At 38.3% G+C, this 21,954-nt stretch overlaps 1 protein-coding gene across 2 annotated transcripts in view; it reads right to left on the bottom strand.

The window, feature by feature from the left end:
• BICC1 (BicC family RNA binding protein 1) overlaps nt 1-21,954 on the bottom strand; it is a 112,160-nt gene that overhangs the window by 89,894 nt on the left and 312 nt on the right. The gene's annotated exons all lie outside the window — the stretch shown is intronic.

Here is a 21,954-nt window from a genome sequence, read left to right as displayed (position 1 = left end):
CACTTTTTTTTTTTTTTTTTAAATAAACCTGAGCATTCTGGATGCTTGTCCTTTTCTATTTTGCATTAAATAGTTTGAAAACAAACAGATCAGCTCAAATATAAAATTCTTTCCTAGATACCATTCACACATCTACTTTAATTTGCTTCACAAACAAGGACACCTTACAACATATTTTGTATTCAGTTTACGTGTCCAATACTTACTGCACTATACATAATAAGTATTAGGAAAATCAGTTCTACTTATTATCAGAAAACATTTTATAAATCCATAAAATTGTTTCATAAACAAACATAAAATGCCTTCATAACATTTGAAGTATTAACATCTCATTTACTAAAACTGGGAGTGAATGGCATGGTATTTTCTGATTCTAGGAAGTAAGGCACATGACTGTTGAACACCTCTAGAAGCGGGTTGTTGAGAAATTTAGAACAACATGATTGCCAGCTCAGTATAAAGCTGCAACTCTCCTAGACTCGATTTATAATGTATAACAGTATTGAAAGTACAACTAGAACAGTGACTGCTTTATACCAACTGTTACTTTGAGTATCTGGTAAAGTAAATCAGATCCTTTGATATCTTTTACTCCTCCTCCCTGAAAAAAACGTAAGTCTAAGTATACATGCATAAAAATGTAAATACACTTACATACTTTATATAAAGCATAATTGGGGTATAGACTATTACCAAATGGCTTAGGTCAAATGTTAAAAACAATTCAAGAAGAAAAGCATTAAGATATTAAGACAGTGATCTTGCGTAGATTTAAATATGTCACCACACTGAAATGAGCACACGCACAAGTACTGGGATAATGCATGGCCATAGTTGATTAAATCAAAAATGAAGAAAGTATAAAACCTGAACTTCCACACAGAAGCTAAATATCACACTTATGTACATATAAGCCAAGCTATGACAACATATTACATATCTCCATTTGTACTGTTCATAGCTACAAAACAGAAATATTTTGGTCTGGGTTATTGTTAGATACCACCATAATCCAGATAACTAGCCACATTCGAATAAAATCAATTCCTCTGCTTCACTTAATAACAAATCCAATTCTAGTTTTCAACATGAAGGACAGATTTGCTTTATATTTTGCAGTGTACAGAACTAACAATATTATGCACACCAGAGGTTGTAGAACAGTTGTCTGAAGAATCCAAAATAATACTTTGAAGGGAGAGAGCACAGGAAAAGAGAAACTTATCTATATATTAAATTTAGAGCTATGTATCACCACAAAACGGGCATTAATTTGTCACCCATTTTTCCAGGCATTAAAGAGAGACAAATACAAATTACAGATTATCACAAGAACATGGCAGTATTAATTTACTTCTCCAAACTGCAGTTTACTCACAACGCTAAAATCTTTCTACTTAAAAAAAAAAAAAAAAAAGGAAATGAAGTAATTGTTTAGGTAAGAAGATCAAAGCACAAAAAAAAAAAATCTAGACCTTTCTGGTAAAGGTGAAGAAGTTTTATTTTCACAGCTGTTTATATGTCCCCATTTTCAAAATCCACATGAATTTCTTATGACTAGTTCCCAAATTAAAAAAAACCTGCTCTATACAGCTGCCAAATAATTAAGTGATTAAATGTGTATGCACGAATGTGCATTCGCACACAGGCGCACAGAGTGAAAGAAGAATGCTGAGTTGTGTAATTAGGATTTCCAGATACAACTTACAAGAAGCCTACACTGTTTTATACTGCAGTGGTCAAATCTAGCAGGGAGCCTAGTACCCATGCTTGCTCTAATCATTTTAGATTAGAAGACTTCGACAGTATTAGCTCTTAAGCAAAATTAATATAGTCTCAGTTTAGTGTTGTGGACTGTTTAACAGAAAAGAGGACAGCTAGGTCAAGACAAGCAAAAGCATTCCAAATTTTAGATAGACAGAGGAGACCAATAAGAACTATATTAATTTTATCTCATAAGTTATGTTATTCCATTTTGGAAACCCCATGTGCTTGTTCATCGAAGCAATGCTATGCATATAAAAAGTACTGGACTGAGACATAGTATACATCTATATCCAGAAAAAAAATTTTTGCTCTGAAGTGACAGCAGGAGAACACCTTATGGACAAAAAGATGCAGCTTCGCAGCAGTTCTGCGCTAACACTGGTAGATACCTCGTTATCATTGACATGTTTTTCTGAGTAGGTCTTCCTCCAGAAGATACATTTCCGTAATACTAGCCAGTCCTTGTGAACGTCAGATGAATGACAACTACATTCTCCCATCAACTGTTTTGAGTCCACTTTTCATCAGTGCCTACTGAAAAATTGAAATACATTACTCTCTACACAGAACACAAGGATAAATCTTGCCAATTGCATGCTGTGGTCAGTTTACTACATAAGATTTCTGAAAATGTAAATGTTCCTGTCAAACTGACTTGAAGGGTGGAAGTAAAAGAGGCAGAACTTCAGATCATACAAGCAAAGCAGCAGAGCCACTAATGCCATTACAATTTTCTTGAGAACTCTTTACACAGTTCAAAGTTTGACTCTCCTAGGTGCTATGAAACCCACAAGCTTCCTTAGATTGCCTTGGAATGGGATGCACCTCACATGGATGCAGGATAGTGCTAGTATTACAAAGTCGGACTTAATCCATATATGATTAAGGGTCACTGGAAAAATACCGTAAGTTAGTCAACAACAAGAGAAAAGATAATATATATTAAGATGTATTAAGCGCTCCATTCACCTTAGAGCACTGTCCTAGGCTGTTAGTCATGTCCGTGGTGATTCCTCCCAAATTTAGGTTGAGCTCAAGACGACAAAAAACTAGACTCAAGGATGCAAATATGGCAGTACCTGAACAAACACAAGATATCAACAAGCTATAGGAATAACGATTATCACAAACTTTGTAGCTCAGCCACGAAGCCCCACACTTACAATTTTTGGGACACACTTTCAAATATGCAAAACACGCTGAAGTCAACTTCCGCGTTTGTTGTTTTATACCTTTTTTTTGGTTTCTGAATGACGTATGGCATACATAGCAGATATATTGAAATACAAAGCTTCCCTGACGGTATATCTTCAGAAGTCAGATCTATTAAACAAGATCTTCCCCATTTTTCCCCCATATGTTAGGTCCTGGCATACAGTAGCAGGAACACCCCCAAGATACTGTAAAGCTCTGGCAATACCTTTGGAATTGTTACATTTGCAAGAGGAGAAAACATCTAGTTTGTGCTGTTTAGTTTTCAGGAGACAAACCTCTAACACCACCTGCACAGATGTAAGCAGTCAAAGTGAATATAGCAAGACAACTATGGCCCTTAGACCAATTCTAAATCAACATCCTTTATGAATATGCGCAACAAGATGTGAAAACCAGCCTTTGTGAATTGGCAGATCTTTTATTCAAAGTCTGTTAAACAAAGCAAGTTGTTTAAGAAACATTCAGGATAGCCAGGAAATGGAGAATTGTTCTGAAGTGATGTTGCCTACACAAGCAGGCCCAAAATACATTACTGAAATCATAAGGCCCCTACTTTCCTTTTATTTTTATTTGATTAGACCACAGTGTGGAATCTAGAAGACTAGTATCTAGTCCCTCCTCTAGCTAATTTGTTTTTTTATGGACAGAAAGCTATTTTTAAAACTGCTATTTACACAAAATTCATCAACCAGATAAATACGACAGAACTCCATTTACACAAATTTGTGATACAGAGCAGGAAATACAAACTTAAAGCAATATAGTTAAGCTAAATTCACTAATGATCATGACTAAACAAGAAAAAAATTGTTTTGAGGGTAGACTTATTCTGACTTATGTGACATAATTCTGACTTATGTGACTTGTTTATCTAGTAACCTTGAGTATTTCTGAAATCAAAGCTCCTCATTTCCATTTCTAAGGTTCAGGAAAAAAAATCCTGCTTCGAAAAGCTGATACAATATGAAAAACCTTTAAGTTCATGCAAAATAAACTGGAATGAGACTTGCAAACTTAAAGGATATAAAATGTCAAGCGTGGGGAAATGAAAAACTCAAACAAAGAATGTGTGATTTCTGCCAAAATCTAGAAAAACAAACGATAAAAAGTAAGGAACTAATATTTGGCCTACTTCTGCCTCCAGTTCCTGTGTGGGAGCTTTAACTCAAGAAATACTGTATTTCTGCAAACAAAAAACAATATTAAGTAGCAAGATGTTAGTTCAGCTGAATTAATGTAATGCTGTTAGGAATAATTTGTATCATTTCTGCTCCACATTAATCAGCCTAGATATTTTTAAGAAGTTTTTCGGGTGAGTATGTTTTTTCTTCTGTTTCACATTAAGTAACAATTCCTTTTTCAGTGTTTATAAAGTAACCTGCATTCATGAGAAATAAGAAAATTAATCAAGAACTAAGGCATATGAGAAAGTTTTAATATATCACATTGCACATTTATAAGTGACAGTTGATCAGTGCAAAGCACACAGCTGTGCTACAGTTAACAATGAAGTGACGATAAGCATCACAGTATGTATAGGTATGTTCAGTACTAAAGTAAAAAACTTACTAGTCTCAAGCACCATGCTAAGCACCCCTTATTCATGTTGCATACCATCTTACTCCTCCAAAAAATACTCAAGGACAGCCTGCAAGACACTTAGTAAAAACCATGATAAGGCTTATAGCTCATCAGAATTGGAGATTTTAAATGAGAGTGTGACAAAGAAAAATCATTAGTCTATCACAAAGCACAGAATGAATTTAGCACCTATAAACATAATTAAACTATGTGCTACGTACTACACACAGTGTAATACTTCAGGTCACATATGAACGTGTTGTGCTTCTTGCAAAATACCTCAGTTTTATAAACACTGTTCATCTGTTTCATGCCTGCATAAAGCTTTTGCCAGAACACTTGGCTTTCTCTAAGTGACATGGAAATTATGGTAATTTGGAAAGAATGTCAGTGAAACAATAACAGGAGGGGGGGGGGGGAACCAAAATACAAACAAGAATACTTTTAAAACCTGTCAGTTGCCCTATTCATTACCGGCCAATTTGCATTCATTGCAGAAATCTTAATTAATTAACCAAAATAACTCAACGTACACAGCCATATTTAAATGTCAAGTCTGAACAGATTCACTGCCACATCCTTTACGGTGTATTTTATACTCCGGTAAAATAATGCCACTTTAAGGATCTAATAGTGAATGAAACCACAGCCAAGGCTAGTTGCAGGACAAAACAAAACATCAATAAATTGCTTTTGAAGAACTTATAAGAATTAGGTTGCTATGGTAACAGGAAACATTTGAAACAGAAATTACAGAAATCATGCTTTCATTAAACAGGTACATAAGTATTGATAAAGTTATTTCAAAATAGACCAAGAAATAACTAGCCTAAAACATGAACTTACATAGCAAGTAAGCCTAGCAAAAGGAGCCTTATTATCCAAAAGTCCTTACAAGAGCAGCTTGGCAAATAAACAAGAGATTGTTCTTGAAAATAATTCTAAGTCGCAACGATAAAAACGCGTAATATGAGAGAAGAAAGTGCTCCTTTATTTATAGAGCGACACTTATGCCTGAGAAGTTCCTAATTGTATTTGACTTACACAACGTGAAATACACATAAGCTATTAAAAATAATCGCAACAGCAGTTTAAATGTGGGAAAACAAGACTATTATATGAATATCCCATTTCTAATTCAGGAACACTTCTTGGTTTTAAACAGGCAAGGGCCTTTCAATTGCAAACCTATTTGCAGAAAAATAGTTTACTTAAGAGTGGTCTAAAGTAGCTCAAAATCAGCATTCCCAGACATAAGCATGTATTGGTTCAGGCTTGTCTGAAGGAAACAACTCACCCATCAATGATTAATAACTATATGCTTGCAATAGCTATCAATACTATCTTCAACCAAGAAGGATAGCTTTCTAACGTCCACCTTAAGCAAGGATAAGTCAAATCTAGAGGACTTGGTTTTGCTCGAGTGTAGAAATACAATGGAATCTTTGTCACTTGTGAGCAAGAAGGAACTCAGTTTTATATTTCAGTTGAAAAACCAACAAAAACAGAGTAGAAATTAGTCACATTGCTTATTTGCTTGGATTTGGTTACTGTCTCCCTTAAGCACTGCTTAGTAGTTAACCAAAAAACACAGCAACAAAGCCTTTCCCCAGTCCTTAATCAGATCACTGAACGGGTTTGTTTTATGCTCTTGTCTGCCAAAGTCTGTATTAAGAGAAAAAAATTATAAATAATGAAAAGCAAGAACATAAAACCCCCCCATTAAAAAGTATATAGCTTAGCTAAAAGGCAGACACAGTATAACTCACTCTGCCTTTCTTTCTGATAATTATTTTAAGCTACATCAGCTTTTAACATCAAACTACAATCCATACAGGCAAGTTCACAACCACAGAAGAACCTGAAATTTTGAAGTCCTCCATTACTTCCTCTGGCTTTTATCAAGTCCTCACAAAGAAATCTGTCACAAGCTGAGTCACATTCACACTGCAAACTTCTGCACACTGACTTTAACCTCAAAGACGTCTTCTTCTTACAACTTAAGAACTTTTTCTCCTTAATATACTGAATCCGTTCCCTCTATTTCACCCTTCTTATCCACACACAGTGGCTCGGGACAGATAGCACGAGCCAGAGAAAGCCACATCAGTATCTTCAGATTTGTACGAATTAGGTAAAGCCTAGAATAACGCTGAATAGTGCTGCTAAATCATCCAAGAGCAAAAAGCAGAAAACATGGATGTGCCACCAGCTGAAAAAGTGAAATTTAAGAATACCTATCTTAGCTAAAATTGCCAGCACTACAGATTTCCCCCCCCCTCCAAGACAGGAAGGGAAGGACAGAACAAGGAGGCTTTCGATCAGAAAACACTAAGGAACTAAAAATTAAACAAGTGATTACAATCTTTGCTTGTAGCCATCCCAAGTGCGAATACACAAAGCACTGCCGCAAAATATAAACTATCCACAAAAGATTCCTAACATTCCTCTTCCGTTACAATAATATAGACTTCAAGATGTTCCACAACATGAACTACAGCTTCTTGTAATGCAAACAGCTAATGGGGGGGGGGGGAAAGCATTCTTTATGCAGTTAAAGTGGATTAGCTTTAAAACTAAGCAGAAAGGGAAAACTGAGCAAAGAGTCAGGAGTTGCTGCTCTAGTTTCTCTGTCAAACATTTCAGAAAGTTAATGTTCCATAAGTTTTAAAGGAGAACAGTCAGTATCTCAGGGATGCAGAAGACCGCACTAGAAGAGGGAAGGTTAATACAAGAAAGTTACGCAAGTGTAACTTATGGTAAGTGCATCATACTGAAAATTTCCACTTCCAGACATGAGGTATTTTTTGCATAAGAACTACCTCTTGAAAACTGAAAGCAGCATGCTTTAAGCAGTCTTAAATCACAAAGGCTTTGAGAAAGAGTAAGGACAAGTCAAAGTAGAGCGACCTCTAACAGAGGAGCAGGTGCTCAGCTCTCAGAGTTGACAATACCTCTGCTTTCATGGTACGGACACAATGGACATGAGAGAACACAAGTATTTTCAGTGCATAAAAATCCTCCTCAAAATGCAAGTGTGCACTTAGAACAAGAAGTGTACAGCTGCTTGGGGTTGACAATGAATATTGCTGGGGGGGGGGGGGGTAAGTATGACAGCTCCCAATTCAGAGAACACCAGCATCTGACATCTACTCCAAAACAATAGCAAAAACACAGGCCTTGATAAGCGTCAAGCATCAAAACCTCCTACTAGTAACTTTATTTAACTGGGGGGTCTTCCTGCAGTTGCAACTGATTTGTAGGAAGTTTTCTTGTTTCTCAGTTAGCAAAGACTCAAAGTGACTTTATATTCAAGTCTATTTTTTCAGCTGAAAAAGAAACTTAAATCTATACATTCATGGAAATGCAGAACCTGTCAACAACGTTGGCTATGGTATCACACTAGAAAGTTTCTATCAGCTCTAACCAGGCCTGCATGGATCTATTTGATCACAGAATAGATTGTTTTTTTTCCCCAGGAAAGAAAATTATACCTATATTACTAAAGAAATAGCATCAGGAAGCTAACTCAGGCACCAGTCCCTAACCATCTACACTGCCTATATTAGTCAGCTGCCAAGCACAACTTCACAGCAATCAGACAGTTCCTTCCACAGTCACAGAATAGTCTGCCTTTAAGAGGAGACCATGAAGACATGGTACATGAGACACGTGGTCCATCTAGGACAGTAAGCTGCCATTTACAGCAGAAAGCACTAGATTCTTTAAAGCCAATTAAAAACCAAAATCTGAATTACAGATTATGTCCAAAATTATATCTTCCTCCTAAATAAATCTCTTGGTATCTTCTTCTGTCCTAACTAGATCAGTTGAGTATTATAAAGGACCACAATGAAAGTCTTTTCTATTTTATAATTAGAAATGACTACAATGTTTTAAACTTTAGCTGATGTTATACTCCTTTGTATGACATAAGGTCATTCAGACATTAAGAATTCATTCCTATTCCTTTGGTTATTAAAAGGAAGTAAGAAAAGATAAATAAATTACAAGATAATGTTAAAGACTAAAGATTTTAAGGTGTCTCAGGATATAAAAAGCTGTCTAGAAGTTTACCTTTACCAGCATGATATTACCACATAAAATTGATCTACTTTAAAACTATGCATATTCTTTTTAAATAATCTGTATATTACAGAGATGATTGGAAAAACCACACAATACCAACATACAAAATAAATACTCAGCTATACTCAAAACTAGTTAACTATGATCCTATTCTCTAGGACCATCTAGAGGATCACTACATTGATTTTGTTTGTTGCTTTCCTCTTTAAAGTAGAGTGATACAAATCAGTAATGGCTGACCAACAGCTCTACATCACAGTGCTCCGGTTAAGTCTCCAATTTTATTAAGGAAGTCCGTATGCACTAAGGCAGCTGAATTTGTTCTGCTGCTACGCAGAGAAAACAGGATAGTCCCAACTGCCTGCCCATCGTTCCCAGGGAAGCAGATCTGATCAGCTGGAGTAACTCTTTTGACTGCGTGAACTACATCTCTCTACTCAATACATAACATAGAAAGAAAGCAAGTCTAGACAGATAGGTAGGTAGGTATTTACCAAAGCCTAGATTTTTATATATACATACATATATATATACACACACACACACACGTGCACACACACATATATGTATGCATTTACAAGCGTTTACCAAAGCACTTATTTCCTCTTGAAGAGGAGATTAGGAGAGGAGAGAAGAAAGTAGGATATCCAGTTGCCCAGGACAGCTTCCCAGGCCTCTGTGCCTCCCTTAGCCTGCTGTAGCTCCCATGCGATGGCAACAGCACCAAGTCTGCATACCAGCTATAAAAGTGACTGAAGTGTGCTCCAATTGAATCTTGATTCATTACTCTGCTGGAAGGAGGTATAGCGGAGCTGGCGAGCAGTTTTCTTCTCTTTTCCTCTCATAGGGCAATACAAACAGAAGAAGGAAAAGAACTTGAACAGAAGTACTGATAATAGCTCCTCTCAGAAATAACATGTCTGGCTGCCTCACCACTGGGAGATTGTTCCTTTATATTTCCAAAGCTACTGGACTTTCCTAATCATCTTAGTCATGTATCTGTTCTCTCCTCTGGCCCCAAGATTTCTCACTTTACAAGCTTTCCTATCCATCTGCAAAAACTTGGCCTTTATGCTCTTCTTGTGAAGCTCTGGTCTGGCCAACGTGCACGGGCAGCTACGCAAACCTTTCTTCAGTTCGGCTACTTGCTTCTCCCATGCCTTACCCAGCGCTGCCATACGCTCTCTCACACCACTCTTCTCTTCGGAGGATAAACACTGCTCTGATTTGTAACACCTAGAAAGACGGTAGACAGGGAAGTGGAAGGGCCAAAAGCATCCTAAGTTAAGAGAGTGCCACATCCAGGAAGCTGACAGCATTTAACTCTTCAACATGTATCAATCATCAGCCTCAGAAACTCTCTACTGGCTATTTAAGCCAGAAGGCAGAGCCCAGTCTAGCTCTACAGCAATAACAGAGACATACCCAACTAAGAAAAAGACCTTATACATATATATTGGATATTCCATTAAAAAAGTACTCCTCCACTTACATTTTGTGTTAGTCAGTTTGAGAGGGCCAAGTTGAAACAGTCTCAATTCAAAACGCCACTAATGACATTCAGTACCATATATAAATACAGAAAACTTACTTCCAGCTAGGGAAACGCTGCTCAAAATTACTTAACTCAGGGAAGATAACTGATCCGGTATCAAAGTTTGTGTCTTTCGGGTGGCAAATCGCTTAAAACTATACTTAAAATCCAACAGGATATTCTTCTCTCAGTGCTCCCAAACATTTACAAAACAACAGAATATAAAATTTTGTAAGTGTATGAATAGAAACAGAACTTTACAATAAACAGACTATACTTTTTTCATGGCTTAAACGATTCCTCATGTTTCAAACGCTAGAATGACTTTTTTCGTCCTGCCAAACCTCTGAATAATCTAAAGATGTCACCAAAGGCCATTTAAAATAAATACCTGACTGCTGCTAAGCAACGCAGAAAACATCCTTATATGTTCAATTGTTTAGTGCATTAAAAAGTTTCACACTTACTGAGAACCCATATATTCTGGACTCTAATGACAATAACGTCTTCCAAATAGAAGGAGAAAAAAATTCTGCAGGATATGTTCGTATTTCAAAAAAGAATTGCTTACACAGTACTAAATATGTGATTAAATTTATTCACTGTCTCTGCACATAGAATTGATTAAAAACAGATTTTCTTATCCCCTATTTTACACACACTGCAGAAGTGAATTTACTAAAGAAAAATGGCACTTACATTTTTTAATAAAAATATGAGACAGTATTTAAGAAATGCATTCCATAGCCAGACTCTAAACGCAGAGCTATTTTAACAGCTCTAACTGCATATAAACAAAAGGCATTCAATGTAATTTCATATTTCACCATTTGATAGTACTTCTCATCCATGGATGCATTATACATTCAGGGGAAAAAACAAACACACACACCCCCACCCCAAGTCTCACGCTCTTTGAAGTAGATTATGATGAAATATTTTCATGCCACGGTAAAGGTGACATGCATATGTATTATGCATTTGATTTATACTCAAATACATATATATTTCTGTTCTCTAAATATATGTTACAAACACATATCTTCTCCATTAATAACAATTCTCAATATTTTAACATTTCCTTTCTCCTACAAGGATGGATTCTTTCCTGATCGCTACTGAGTTTACTGGAAAAAAAAAAAAAAACACTATTAAAACCTCACAGATCTGTTATAACCTTATTAATTGAGCGGGGAATCACCTGCATGGCAAAAATAAATAAAATAATCACAGTTGTTAGTAGCTCAGGGTACTAGAACAGAGGATGAAGTAACTTACATGTGAAAATACACAGATTCAGTTTTCAATAAAGATTTTCATTAAGTGATTAACTTCTCACTCATCACAGTTTTTGTAGTACAGTGTAATATTCTGTTCAAGAACTACCTTATAACAAAGTTGGCGGTTTAATTATGCTGCAAACAGTTCACAGAATCCCAGTTTATATTCCCTCAAGCAATTCAATTATCTTACCATAAAGGTCAGGGGGAATATCTTCAAAATACATCTCAATCTGCTAAAGCTTTGCGTAACATAAAAATGCTTCAATGCACTGCTTAATTGACCTAATATTTATTTTGGAATTAAGGATTTCATTTTTAACATTTCTCAAGATGCTTAGTCTTAAGTTACCAGTCTCATATATTTAACGGCCATAAATTTATTGCAGGCACACTCTAAACAGAACAGAGCCAATAAAAATAGATATAATCAAAGCCTTCCATTCACACAAAGTTATTGGCAATGGGGAAAAGGCAAATTTAAAGGTTAGTTTAAACTACTAATCCAGAACGGCCATACAGATTCCAAAAACCAGACTCTTGCTTACAATGGAAAAAAGTATCATCACCTGTTAGAACATTTAAAACTTTTGAATATCCGATAACCTCGCCATGAAACTTCAGAATACTGATACACTTAAAAGTCTTAAAACTTCATGTAGAAAGATACTAAGAGCACAGAATGCATGGCAGAAAAGGGGGTTTTGTGTGCATGTGCATATATTATATTAAAAAATTTTCACATGTACACACATAATTCATTTAAGGGACAGAAACAAAATTTTTTTGAACTACAAGGAATGACTAGTGTTATTTACCCTTTGAAGTCCCATTATCAACTAACATGGTTTCTTTCAGGCCAGATGTACTGCTGACTTCCAGAGCTGCTATGTTATGAACCATTTAGCTGAACCGCGTTATAAAAAAAAAGTCTTAAGTTTTCCTCATAAGGAAATATAGCATAACGTCTTTCCAAGAACGACGTTTAACCAGGTAAGGCCTGTCTCAAGCAACAAAAGTGGCATATTGGTTTTGTTTGCCAATCATCTCCTTGCTAACAAGGGCAACTGACCTAGTTTTTACAGATCCTTCCTACCAAAGGAGTCAAAAACCAGTAACATTAGACAACTGGTTTTTTTAATTTCTTTACCAAAATTACATACTTATTTCACTTGAATGATCTGAAATGAGAACTTCTAATTTGTCCTCATTTGGTATTTTTAATTGCATTTATTTTTAATATAGTCACCTCCAAAAGCTGCATTATATTCCAGCATCTAGAACAGAAACATGCCCTGGCATCCTAACTGTTATAAGTAGAATTAACCTATCCTTGCAAGTAAAGGGTTTGAGAATATGACTGAAAGACCCACTATAATGGTTATCCCATAGCTTTTTAAATAACATGTTGAGGAGGGGGATGGAGTAGAAAAGCCTATTTGCAGCAGTGGAGAAAAACAACACCCCCCCTAAAACCAACAGCACTAAAAAGAAATTCTTCAGTATCTGTACATTGGAAGCCTCACAATAATGTTATAAGCACAATGATTATTGTAAGTTTTTCCTCGAAACAATTCTTACAGACCTTATTCATACCACATCCTTTCAGTGGAAAATTGAAATGAGACTCTATGAAGCCTCCAAGGCCTGGCCTGTAAAGAAGTTTAGCAAATGGAAAATGGAAGGCTCATGCTTCGCTTGCATCTACACATGTTCCCGACAGGCAAAAAGCCAAATAAGAGGAATGGGGAGTCACCATTTTCTTAAATTAATAGCTGAGATAATTTTTTTCCATATAGATTTATAAAGTTTTCTACATAATAAGTATTTTTCACAAGGTTTGCAGCAACACCTACACAATAGGCAATTATTCGACTTACGCTGGGACATGGTGTTCAAGGCCACTTTGTAGCTGGCACTGCCCTGACTGACTTTCTACCTCTGAGAGCAGGCTCAATGGTCAAAATAGACTGTGGAAGGGAAAGCAATTTCATCACAGTCTCAAGGCAGACCAATAGAGGATATAGCTCCCAGGCCAGTAATATTTCTATTAGGCTGCATCTGCACCTCTCTAGAAGTGGAATAACAGCTAAAATATTTAACTATATACGCAGGTATCATTTCTCACATGGTAATTAAGTCCTCAAAATAATCTTCAGCTGATCACAGATTCTGCTGTGCACCCCGGCGAGTGACCTCCTCAGATGACTGCAATGTGCTCCAATATCACTTAGCTTCTAATAAAATGGTCAACAATTCAGATTTGTAAAGCTCTAGGGAATAAAAACCTGGAAAACCCAAGAAAAATTAACAGGTAAAGTAGCAGCTTTATTCTGCAGCGGTTCTAAAACTGTTGATCTCAAGGCGTCAAACTCAAAGGAGCAACTGCTGGCAGCTGGCCTTTCTGGAGCCTGTCAGAAGGACTGGAAATCCCATGCTTTTAAGTACAAAGTATAGTATTACTTCCTCATCACCAGCAATGCATAAAAACAAAACAAAAACAACAATAACAGAACCTACAAAACACCACACTCGTCCACTCCTGAAGAAGTGAGATCTAAGGAACTAAGAAGTTCGCACTATTTCTCGCTCACACATGATGCATTTCAGAAGAGACTTTCAAAAAGGGTACACTGAGCACCAAGTTTTTCTGCAGTTTATACAATGGATTCCAAGTGATAGACATAACGCAACTTTGCTCTAATCTTAGCTGCACTAAGAAGTCCTATTTTCCTAAATTGCTAACGTAACATCAGTAAAAACTTAAGGCTCAGTGGGAGGAAACAACATGAAGCATAGCACGAAATCCATAAACTGCAGCACTTTAAACAGTGAGACCACTCCAACATGCAATCCACTCCCACAGCTTGGCCAGTGAACCTCTAGTTAATCCCATTGTGCAAATGAACTCTGGTGCCTCAATCTACCTTCAGGCAATCACAAAACCCACAGCTACCTCAACTCAATTAAACCCCTGTCGTACATCGGCTCTATGAGCTGCTCAAAGGGAGCACAGCCGCATTCCCACAGCCCGCGGGTGGCCCAATGCAGCCAACCGGGCCGCTGGCTTCCCTCCCTCCTAGGAGCCCCCTCCTCTTACACCACAGGCCACAGGGCCCCACACAAGACTGCAATGGGCAGCCAGACATCACCTACGTGCTCCTCATGCAGGACAGGGAACGACTCGACTGTGCCCACAAGGGAATGCCAGTGGCTCCTGCAGCAGCCATCACCTGCCACCACAGCAGCGTAGGTCTAGTCCTTCAACGAAACAGGTCTACACGGCACGTTCACATAACACATGCATGCGCAGCACGTCTAGCCACACAGCAGGGGAGAGGTTGCAACACCTCATTAGGAAGTACCAAACAAGTAACTGCACACAGACCTTATTCCTCCTGCTTTTTTAGTACACAAACACTTTAGAGAGGCATCTGTTCACCCAGAAAAGGTGCAAGAGCTTCCCTCATAATGCTGTCCTGTAGACACTTCCTTGTTTGTGTACCTTCTTCATTCGCATGCCCTGGTTTCTGCTATACTAGAACTACACAGCCAGGATAATGGCCAGGAAACACCAATATGGCTACATCCCCACCAACCACTGCTCATGGAATCAGATGTTCAGCATAAAAATGGAACATAGCTATACTGGTAGGCAAGCGATTTACCCATTCCAGACACTATTCTGTACATGTCTGGACCCCCCTGAACAGTAACACTCATCTTTTCTTGCATACATATCTAGAGTTTTTTTTCTCCGGTATCCAGAAGCTACCATATTACATGGAAATATGACAGAACTTGTTGAATACCCTGATTCTTCACAGACTCCTGCTAGCTAAGGAGACAACAGCCTGCAGGTTACGATCTCTCTGGCTTTTCTATGAGGATTACAGTTATTTCAATAGATCCATATACACAGTGAACTGGCAAAGGGGTGTTATTTCATATTAATAAAGACAGTAACTGCTTGCATACTTTCCTTCGTTTTTTTCAAATCTGTGATAAGGCAGAGGCTCCTTTAATAATACAAGGACACTCATTACCTTATTTACCTTTCTGCTACTTCGGCCTTTCAGGAAAACATTCTCTCACAACATCAATGAACCTTTAAGAAACAATTTTTTTTGAAAAGTATATATTTCTATTCCAGTAAACAGGAGATCACTGCAGAAATCTTATGCTTTACATAATCAGCAGCTATAAAAGTCACTGAAACATGAAGAGTTGCATTACCCCATGTAATATAGTAAATACTGATCTTAACTCAATAAATTGAAAGTTTGAACATAAACAAGAGAGCAGATACTGACTTTTGGAAACGTTTTGTTAGCCTCAAGAAATGTTTCAGTTGCTTAACTCAAAATCATTCCAAAATCCACCACTGATTGACTAGTGAACTCTCAAAGAAGGAATCCTTAAATCAAGTACACTGCCCTTGAACTAGAGCAAGTACACATCATTATAAGCTCTCTGATGTCCAACTCGAGTGTATTCAGTACTAGGTATTATGCTCAAAGTATGGGAAAATAACTACAGAGCATTCTCAGTAAAGGATATTACCGCTCCAAAAACAAAAACACAAACACTTGTATTAGTTCTTCAACACAAAGAAATTGAAGAAAACTAGCATGTTTCATTGTTAGACAGGCATAAAGCCAAGAGCCTGAAATAAGTACTCAAAATAGGACATATTTTCCAATGGAGGTAAAGATTACAATATAACCAACAGGAATGTGCAAGCCAGCAATACTTAACTTAACAGTTCATGCCAAACCATGATAGTCCGTTGTACTACTTAAAAAATACTGAAACTTGAGAAAGTGGTATTATTACAATTGTTAACAATGGAATGCAAGAACATTTTTAAACTACAAGTCGCACAAATTCATTTCATATATTTATTTTTGTAGAAATAGACTATTCAGCACTTTGGGGATTTGAAAGCTTGACAAAGAACCAGAACTTTTTTCTGCTACATGCAAGTTAAACACCAAATGTAAATGCTATTAGAAAGGTTCCAGTTACGCCACAACTATGTCCTTGTCCAGGTTACGCTGACACTTTGCCAGTAAAAAAGAACAGAAATCTCACAATTTAGTAGAAGAAACATTTTCTTCCTTTCAGAAATTGTTTAAAGCATATTAAAATATCAGTTTGAGGAGTTATTTTAGTAAGAAGCTAGTCAAAGAAAATATGTTGTTCACGCTTCTTATAGCTCCAACAGGGATACGGAGAATTTTAAACAGGAGGATAAATCAATGGCACTCTAAGAATTGGTAACTTCAGTTACAAGCAAGGTACACTATTCAATCAAATAATCATGGTATAGCTTTTACTTTTATTGCACAGATCTGTGCAGCCATCACAGCAAAAAATTTGTAAGGAAAATAGTAATGCCCGCTTAGCGGTTCAAATAAATTTCACATTTTGATGATTAACACATATCTTGCCATCTCCACATAGAACCGAGAGTCAGGATGTTTCAGTGCAAGTTAAGATTTCCTATTAAGCAGCTAGCTTCCTCCAAATATATTAATCCAAGTATTCAGTGACTAGCCTCAAATAAAACTACTGTTTATGAGAAAGTGACAGCACAGGCCCAGCTTTCCCAGAGCATCTCCATCCTCTTCGATATGCTCAGTTTCTTCAAATGTTCTTTTTTTTTTTACTGCTATACATTTGCTTGTCACACTTAGAAGCGTTCCCTTATCAATTTAATTTATCATTCTCAGTAATTGAGGTAAATCAGTACAGAAGTCCAAGACGAGGATTAAAGGAACACTTTCCACACATAGTTATGCCTTAAACGTGTATTTTCCCTACTTAAGGGCAGAATGTTTCACCTGACAGATCTGCAATCGGTTATTATCCAAGCATCAAGGCTAGGTGTCACATAAGTACCGTCTTCGCATTGAGCGATGGGCTCAAGGGGGACCTATGCACAAAGGAACCTTCAACAATTTACTTTCAGTAAACAGCTTTACTGTAAACATGTAGTTTTCACTAAGATGAAATTATTGCAGAAAAGAAGAAAAAGAGGTCTTTAAGTACTTACGTGACTTCTCTCCAAGACAACTGGACCTTGATTTGACAAAAAACCCCAAACTAACAAAAAACATCCTTGAGCATTTTTTTTCTTGGAGACATACTCCCCGCTACAGGCAAAGAGCGCCAAAAAAAGGAGCAAAATAGGGAGTACTCACTGAAGTCTAAGATCAGATGGAGGGAAAGCTATACAAATGTACTGAAATTAGCTACTTGTACTGACAGTTTGTATTAATTTTGAATTGTAATACTCTTGATCCTTGCTGCCTGAACAATAAGTGGTCCTTTATTATTTTTAGAAATTAAGTCTATATTCACTCATATTATCTGCATTAAGATTTACATGACTCCTGTAAATTTTGATCTACTTCAGTTAACACAGGAAGGAACACACCACAGGCAGAACTAAATCAGCATAGGACACTGCTGTTTTCCCAAGATTACCATTCTGTATCAACACAACTTTCTTCCGAGTACAATCTCAAAGAGTGTGTTTGTGGTGCTGATAACTCTAATTTTCCTAAGCTCATTGTTTATCGCTTTTCTTCATGTGGTTGTTCATCAACAACCAAGAAAACTGGTAAATTAACCCCTCCCCAAAAAAGGCATAATAACAAGTCACCAAATCCCAAAGCTAAAATACAGTCCAAATAGTCCCCAAACATGAAGATAACGTGGCTTAAAAAAAGAAAGAAAGGAAGGAAAAAAAATACTAGCATAACACTTTGTATCAAACTGAAGAGATTAAGGCACACCATGCAAAAGAAAAAAGGGCTTTTATTAGTTGCATGGCAAACTTAAATAAGTTTATCGATGGCTGCTGCATTAGTTTTTAGATTATACTTTTTGGATAACTTTTTTTAAGTTTAATGTTTTCATTTTTGTAATAATACTCAGCTGCTATAGTAACAGACACTCAAATAATCACCAAGTAAATCACTCCACAGTATTAAGTCAACGAGTGTTCGCTAGAACTCAGTGCACAGCAGCTACAATACGGGTACAATGAAATATTGTCTTTATAATATGTCACTACTAAAAAGAAGAGCTGATCCATTTTACTTGTATTTCCTCCCTGAAAAAATAACTTCTGTATTCTAAGGAGATCTGTTCACCAGTAAACTCTGATGAAGACATCTAGCACAAGAAATTGCATACCTCACCATGAACACTGACATTTGTTTATTGAACATTACTGTGGTCATCTATGAACAAGCAATAACATGATAAAACAGAACAGTGCGACACTACACAAAAATTGGCTTTTTGGTTTAAAGTTTTCACCAGAACATCTGCATTTTCTGAAATTCTAAACAAAGAAAGGAAAGCTCTTTGACAAGCTCCCTCTATCTTTCATTTAATAGACTTATCTTGAGGCTAGTCAGAATCAAACTTCAAAGTGCCAAGAATAAAAACATCAAAAATGATTATTTCAACGTGATATAAAAAAGAATGAACCAGCATCTCCCTCTCAAACCTATCAATATGCTCTGACACCTCAATACAGATTTGGCTTCTGCTTCAGGAGCTATTGGAAATAAACTAGCCACATCAATTGTTTTTGAGAAGAGAGCTCCTTAATTTCTTGCTACACCACTTACTCCATTTGTGAATTTTGTTTCTTAATTCAGGGTACTCAAGTCCCCACGCCACACAGAAACTTATGCAAATAGCCTGCTGTGCCCAGGTGAGTCTCATGGAAATCAGCATTGTCCCTCAGGAAACTATCCATAAAACATCAACTGCAGAAAAGATGAAAAATAATTAAGGCAGAAATGCATATAGGATTCAACAAAGCAATCACAAAGTATGATATTTAACAGAAGCACAAAACCTAACAGTAAGCTTCTTCAGCTGCTTCTGCCGACTCCTTCTTACATTTCGTCATCAATAAAGCAAACAACAGACATTGACTAACAGAAAAATAAGGGTTCTCTAAGCAAGAATGAGAACATTTCCTGAAAAGGTTTCTTCAGCAGATGTCGTTTAAAGCCCAGCTTTAAAGACAACTGAATTAAAGATGGTGTGACTTTCCCTTAAGTAAGAAAGCTACTCTGAACACTTGAAACAAAGAGGCTGGGAGTGTTTACATCATTTAAAAAGTAAGTTTCACAAGCATAAACGCATTCGCCAGGAGATGGTATAAACCGCAACAGAAGAGCCTTTAAGCATCTAATGTGATCAATAAGCTGTATTTACATCAGCTCAGACTGAAGAAAAAAAAAAGTAAAAGAAAAGAAAAGGAAAGGAAAAGGTTGCCTTACTCCTGGAAATTAGAGACCTGATCATCACCATTTAGAATGAAGAGGCACTTCCCTTTCCCAGTGGTATTTCTACATGTTCCCAGACCTTCCAGGGGAGGACGTGGTGCAACCACCAACAGGGAACATTGTTTAGAGTAAGTAAGAGTGACTTTCCGAAGATGTATAACGCTTCTTTCCCACTGTTCCTTTCCTACCAGGGGCTAGCTAAACCTAATAATTCCAAAAATTGGCCATCAAGGGCAAAGGCAGGGGGGCAGGGGAAAGAGGTTAAAAAAAGAACCTTGGCTTGTAATCAGCAACATGAATTTTGGGGTACTAGTTAGAGGTCTGACTTTGAGGTGCCGCATCTGACACCTTGAGCAACTTACTCTGTGCTTGATGCATTCCTCTGTTAAAAAAAAAAAAAAAAAAAAAAAGGATTGAAGTAAAACCTATCCCGAAGGGAAGTCAAGAGGTATAATAAAAATTTGTCAAGTACCAAGAGGAAACTGAATGAAAGCACTAGTATTTATTTAACAGAGAGTTAAGAGTTATCTGACAGAAAGGACTACAATGTTTGCCTCTTATATTTCCTAATAAGTCTGTTTTTTGATTAGTAACAATCAGAAAGTTTAAGTTTTCCACATAAAATCACTTATTATTGAGTTCAGCGTGTGCTGCTCTTCACACAAGGGATAACAAATACAAAAACCTCCTCTAGACACCATCCAAAGCATGTGTGTTCTGGAACAGACATAAAACAATCTCACCAAGAAACCCCACAGCACTCTTTGCGCTTGCTTAGCGTACTCCATATCAAACATTACCCTTTTAGTATATTCTTACACACATATACAAAGAAAAAAACCACTCTCCTGAAAACAGACAAGCAAACGGGAAGTCACACGTTTTGATGGAGACTACTTCTGGATGACACCAGCTACATGGTATTTGGATTCCTATTAGGAGCTTTGTTTACCACCCTCCTGTGCTTCCTACCTCAAGCAGTAGGACAGCCTGTGGCATGAGATAATGGAAATTTATTTCACTGGTAGAGGGAAAATTTCAGTCTTCTTACAGCTCTCTTTGCAGCTTTTGACCTTTTTCACTGCCATTTCATACACACAGATACTTTATCTTTTCAATATCCATCTACGCTTTTAGCCTTGAGACATCTGGACAAGCGCATCTGTATAATTAGTTGTTTCTTCTCATAATAGTTCAGAATTCCTTATTCTTTACTGCATTACATAATGACATTTTTCCGCTAGGACTGAAGTATTCACCGATTAAAGATTAACCCACCCCCCAGGAGAAAGAATCCCATTTAAAAAAAAAATTCCAACTGTGGTAGTCATCAAGTCAAACCGCAGAGCTGCGGCGGACAACCCAACTCACCCACTTCTTCCACCTGCCACCTGGGGAAGGGGCAGGCGCGGCGGTAAAGGACAGGTGAACTTTTTAAGCAAGTGAATAAACCGACTGCCACGCGACAACGCCGCACGAGCGACAGCCAGACACCGCTCCGCTCTGGGGATTCAACACGAACACACGGGTGAAGGCGTTCAGTCTAGGAGCCGCCTCGAGCCCGACGAGGGCACCCTCCAAGCGCGCCCGGGGCAGCCCAGGCCTCGCCTCAACCGCCCCGCCGAGAAGCGGCCTCAACCGGCCTCAACCTGTTCACCCGCTTCTTACAAACACCGGCGGCAGCTGCCGGTCCTGGACCACTCTTCGGTCCAAAACGCCGTCCACGTAGCTCCCGTGGAGAGTGAGATAACTGGGCACACACTGGGACAAAACACGTAGCCTCGAGGACGGGGAGGGGGGAAGAGGGAGAAGAGAAGCCGAAGGGGCGGCAGAGGCTGGCGCCGCTGGGGCCGGCCGCCCCCGGTAGCGACCGCCGCCCCCTCCGGGCGCTCCCCGCTGCCGCCCCGAGAGGTTTCGGGACACCCCAACGCGGGCGCTTCAGCGGCCCCCATCAGCTCGCCCAAAACCCCGGGGACGGCAGCGAGGCGGGGCAGCCCCAGGGTCCCCCCGGCCGGGGCTGGCGCCCTGCCCGCCGGGGCCCCGCGGGGGCGGCCCGGCCCCCGGCCCCGCGCCGCCCGAGCCCAGGCGGGGAGGCCGCGGCGCCGGCGGGGGCTGACAGGCGGCGGGGGCGGGCCGGGGACGCGGCCCCCTGCCCACCCTCGGCGGC

This window comes from Struthio camelus, chromosome 7, assembly GCF_040807025.1.
Source record: "Struthio camelus isolate bStrCam1 chromosome 7, bStrCam1.hap1, whole genome shotgun sequence".
Classification (NCBI taxonomy): domain Eukaryota; kingdom Metazoa; phylum Chordata; class Aves; order Struthioniformes; family Struthionidae; genus Struthio; species Struthio camelus.
This window is presented reverse-complemented; position numbering and strand designations above follow the sequence as displayed.